This window comes from Hermetia illucens, chromosome 5, assembly GCF_905115235.1.
Source record: "Hermetia illucens chromosome 5, iHerIll2.2.curated.20191125, whole genome shotgun sequence".
NCBI lineage: Eukaryota > Metazoa > Arthropoda > Insecta > Diptera > Stratiomyidae > Hermetia > Hermetia illucens.
This window is the reverse complement of record NC_051853.1, coordinates 84102573-84108331: the sequence shown is the minus strand read 5'-3', so window position 1 is coordinate 84108331 and position 5759 is coordinate 84102573.

Here is a 5759-nt window from a genome sequence, read left to right as displayed (position 1 = left end):
CTACAAGCCGTTTTGATATTTGCCTTTTAACTAGGTTCTTGAACACTCAGTACATGATTCGTTAAATTTAGTTTCAGTTTTACTTAACAATAACTTCATTGCTTAGATTCTTCATCTATTCGCTTTTTATCTTAGGCTGAGCACTAACTAAAATGGTAACGTAAGCTAGCGTAGCGTATGAAAGTGTAAGCGCAGTTAAGCATAAATTTTGCAATATGTATGTATAAACAATGGTGAAAAAGTATTCAAAGTGGCAAGTTTGGTTGTTTAAAAGTTAAAGTATGATATCCGCAACAATGCGTCGTTCTTTACTGTTAGAGAATATTTTCCTTGAGAGCAAAATATTTATCAAGAAGGAGAGAATCGACGTATGTAAATTCCAGAAAAATATGGGGAATTTCAGCTTCGAGATTACATAGAGAAATTTTAAATTCTAGCTAGGAAAGGTTGAAGGGGATATTAGAGCAAAAAAACAAACTTTCGTGAACCATTGATAGACTGATAGTAACTAACTTAATTTAAAATTATATAACCGGAGGCGATAATATAAATACTTACCAAAATTTAAAACTCTGTATGTAGGCGTCACATTATCAAGTCCATCAAGTAGAATGTAATGGTATAGGTGTTTTAGTCTCTTCCCGCTATTTCAAAATAACACTTTGATCTTGTTTCCGAAATTTTTTAAAATTTTCATGCTAGAGTAAATTGCTTCGTATATAAATGAATATACATTTTTGAGGATATCTTTCAAAAAATATTAGGTGACGACGTCTTCACGGTTTTTGACCAGAGCAAAGGCAAATCGTCAGACGATGCCTCACCTCTGCACTGAGAGCAGCGTGACCGAAGCGGCTCGCAGATGTTGAATGCTCCTTTATTTAATTCCCAGAGCCCGACATGACTGCAAATCCTACTGGCCTTCGTCCTTCTGCTCTCCGTTCAAATACCCTTTTATGTATCCGAGTATCGTCCATATGATGAACGTACCTGATCCATTGCAACTTCCGAAGTATAATTAATTTGGAGATTTCAGGGTCTTCAAATATTTGGTACATCTCATGGTGTATCTGATCCGTTATTAGTTGTCCTCTAGCTCATATTATTATTCTTCTCAAAACCCTCCTCTCGAAGGTATTGACCAGTTTTTTGGGAGTTTGTGTTAGAGACCATGTTTCACATTTGTAGCATATCACAGGTCTTATTATAATTTTGAATGCTCGGAGTCTTGCTTTCCTGTGTATGCAGCTGACTTTTAAAATCGCTAGGACCGTGCAGAAGGTTCTATTTACGAGCTGGATTCGTCATTTTATTTCGTCAAGTTCATTTCCATTTTTATATTTTTCATTAGTAGACATGATAAGAAATCCCTCTGCTACTAGTGAGATTTAAACCGCGACCTTCGGCTACGACAATCCAGCTTGCTAACCACTTGAGCCATCCGAATACCGAAGACTGTATATAGGAGGAGCAAATCCAATGCCAAAGGGGTACGGAATACCATTGTATATCTTTGGGGTAGGAACAAGGTAGCTAATTGGCCCATTACCCATGTGGTTAATGTATTGGTATGTCAATGACGCTTAGATGGTTTCCTTTTGTGTGTTTCCCCATTCCATTTGCCCATTGAATTATGAACGCTATGAAAATATGCAAAATTTCAACTTTAAGTAGGAATAAAAACAAAAGTTTTCAATTTAGATAAACAAAACACGATTTTATCACTTGAGTAACATATGTATGCATTATTATTGAATTAATACTTCAATACTTTGCAGCCCCGCCCCCAATTTTAATTGCATCTCTCATGTGATCAAGTATACTGCGAATAAAATTTCTAATCATGGATTTTAAATCAACGTCATTATACCAAAGATCCTTAACATTTTCTTGTAAGCGTAGTGTTTTATGTAAATAAATAAGCTAATTTTTAAAATGAAAAACACAAACTTGACACTTTAAACGCGTATCTCAAAATCGTGTTTTCCTAAAAGTGTTTTTGCTGTGGACATGATTACTAAAAAACTGCAAGTTTAAGTTTTTACCACTTATTTATTACGAAAATAGCTAGTCGTTGAACGAAGGAATTCAATAAATTATCGGCCATTAATAGAAGGACTCCATTCAATACCTCAAAGTGGTCCTCTATAGATTACCCTGTATATTTACAAGACTCCTCGCTCATTTTTAAGGTTTTGTGTGAGAACTGTGAACGCTCACGCATACAGTGAGTTACATTCTTTTAGGTCGAATTTAAGGGGGGTCTCCATACATGCAGAAGGGGGATATAATTTTCATCAAATATAGCCATGTGGGGTATCAAATTAAAGGTCTCGGTTAGTACTTCTCGAAGCCAGTCTTAATTTTGAAATTGATAACTTCTTTAACGAACCCTGTCTCAGAAGCTACTCCACCGAAAAATCTGAAAAAATCAAGAGGCTGCCACTATATGGTGCCTGGACGCCAAAATACCCTTAAGTTCAGTCTTGAATCACGAAATGTAAGCTACAGCATAGACCACGATTCTGCCTAATTTGGTGAAAATCGCACTATTACTAACAAAGTTATACTTGGTCAAAGCTGTCGCTTCTGTGCAAATTTTGAATCTCAGTCACTTCAAAGTGGATATTTTTACATAATATATGCATATATTACGTGTCCGGTTCAAATCTCACTGGTGGGAGTGGAATTTGTATCGTGATTTGACGTCGGATGCCAGTCGACTCAGCTGTGAATGAGTACCTCAGTCAAATGAGGGTAACAATCTCGTGCGAGCGCAATGCTGACCGCATTGCCTCCCACAGTGTACTATGGTGTACCGTTACGGCCTTGAATGAAGTGCTCTTACACACTTCAAGGCCCTGACCCAATATGGATTGTTGCGCCAACGATTATTATTATAGCTGTGTCTGACAGAGATCCACGTCGGGCTATAATTTGAATACGGTAGAAAAAACTTTCTACACTTTCGAGCTTTTCTCATTTCATCGTGGGCCCGGCAGCCAGGTAATTGACTTATTAATTAGAGCTTGAATGGCCTGAATTGAGTCAATGACGAATGGGGATTTGCTTTAGCTTGGCTGTACTTGACAATTTGATTTCTTGGACAATGGCTAGAAGCTCAGCTGAAAGAACAGAGGTTGTGGCTGTCGTGGGCATAGTACAGAGTTGTTGCACCTTTGAGACTACCGCACATCCAAGAGCTTCCCATTTTTGAGTTTTGATTTCACCATGTGATACAAGTTCCGCTTTGGAGGGGGAGTCGTTACGCTCATAGAGGTTTAATATGGAAAAGTGCTTGAATGGAATGGGGGTTTGATTTGCACATGCGTTTTGTTTTTTGTGTTAGATGTGATGCAATTGTCCCTGATGAGGGCATAAAAGGAGGGGTTGTACGTTTTGGCTTTGAGAATCTTCCTGACTACTAGTAAGGTTTTCCTATAAGAGGAGGTTCGCCATGAGGCCAAGATGACGTCTCAGGGAGATGCAGTGAGAGTTTCAATATTCCTTTCAAGATATTGTAATTGGGAGCGAATACTGAGAAAGAGGCGTAGTCAAGGATTGGTGTGATAATCGCTCTAAGTAGCTTGAGAACTCCTCTAGAGCGGAGTCCCTAGTTGGTCCTTGCGGCAAAGTTTATAGCCCTGGTTGCCTTCTTGGCCTTGTCCGAGATGTATTCAATGTGCTCCTTGGCTGTGAGAGAAGCAGCGATGACTCTTCCCAAGAAGGTGATTGAATTTTTATGCTCAAAATAAATGTTATTGATATTGAGACTAAATACATCGAACCGAGAATGATCAAAAGCAATCATGCATGCTTTCTCTAGGTTAACAGGAATTTTCAGGAAGTTACACTGCGATTAGCCTGTAGTACTAGGGTGTTTTCTGTATCCTCCCAGGAGGTACCAGAGGCTATAATTGGGAAGTTATCGACATATTGAAAAATTTCCATTTTGCTGGAACATTTCGTGTGAAGGGAGGTCGCATCAACGACTAATGGCACACCCTTGGGGAATGCGGTTGTTTGTCAGGACATGATGCTTAACTTCCTATTGCGCATGATGTTCCATACCCATAGGATGATGTCAGGGGAAAAATTCATTTCAGTCATGATTCCTATGACGAACGATAAGTCCACCCTTACGTAGGCTTTATGATGTCTTGGGATAGGCCAAGGGCATGCTTTTTGTAGCTCTTCTCAATGACGATGTGAAGCAGCAAGTGATTGAGACAAGCAGAGGTGGACCTCTGTCTCCTATAAGCAAAGCTCTTCTCTGGGAGCAGGGGGAGGATCTCAAGAGCTAGCACAGGCCTGAATTTAACCATGGCATTTGTTAGTTCAGAGAAAATGTTGAAGAGGGAGAAATTTATTCAACTTAGGGATTGGGACTAAATTCCCCTCACGCCAATCATCTGGTGAGTTATTGGTGTGTTTTGAGCTAGCTATACATCATTGAACACTTCCAGAAGAACTTCTCGTGCCGATTGATTCAGTCAAAAACCTTCTGGAACTGAGAGGCGAAGGGATTGCCTGAACCAAAGGGAAGGATACGAGGCCATTGTTGTAGTGTCTTTTTAGAAGGTTCAGAAACTGAAGACACTTGCTCTCATCCCAAGCATCGAGGTGCTCCTTTGAATCCTGAATGGTTTATGTCAGTTGATCCGACTCCAAATCTTTAGTAGATTTGCAGTCTGAGATGTTCATCTACGTACTATGCCAGGATTTCCTCTTGGCCTTCCTCATAGCTCGGAATCAGTTATATTTTGCCTCGATAAAGGTTTTGAAGTTTTTCTGATTCGCCATTGTTCCAAAGTTCCTGAAAGCTTGTTGTTTTGCCCGGAAGAAAGGTTTCAGGTATGCAGATCACAAGTGTCTCTGAACTGATCCACTACTGTTAGACTTGAAAGTGGAAAGAGTGACTTGATTTTCTGATAACTTCAGCTATTTTTTTAATGTTAGGAGGAGGGTGATATTTGAGAGTCTGAGATATGTGTCATATTTTGGACCCACAGTTTGTTTTGAATGAAGATAGGTCGGCGATGTCTGCTTCAGATCTCTCCCTACAGAGCATCCCACAACCAGTTGGTTTCTACTGAGTTTGAAATTGTGATGTCAGGGACAATCTGTGGGGTTTGGCCCGGCAAGGAATTTGGAAAAGGTCGGTTTACCATTGTTGAGCAGACAAAAATTGGAGTTGCTAAGAACCTCCTCGAGGGCACAGGCCTGGGTCGTAAGTAAGAAGAATATTGTGCCTGCCCTCGAGAAAATTGGTCAGCTTTTGGAAAATTTTCTTCATTATACTAAAGTACTTTTTCTTTATTATTCTATATTTCCAATATATAATAGGAATATTCATAAAAAAATCCAAATTATCATATTATTCACATACTTAGACACCTAACACAACGTAAAATGAGCCGGTCGCGCCAGCCGTCAAATCGAGAAAGTGTTCCTCTTCACTTTTCCCGTCAGCAGCTGTCAGGGGGGCGGCGTGTCGGCGGCAGCTCACCGCGTCGGCAGAGGCGAATTCATCACGACGATGCGTTCGTGGTTCGTGCATCCGATGTGGCGCGACAAGCTTGTTGAGCTCCGTTTAAAAAACTCTTCTGTCTTACGAAGGGGGAAAATATACCATTCCATTTTAGGTTGGCTGTTTCAGTAATAATGATGTCCATATCAGATGGATAAAGAATTCTACGGAAACGGATCCCCTTACCAAGTGTAATGCGACTCCGTATCCATCATTCCTGGTTTTTGCT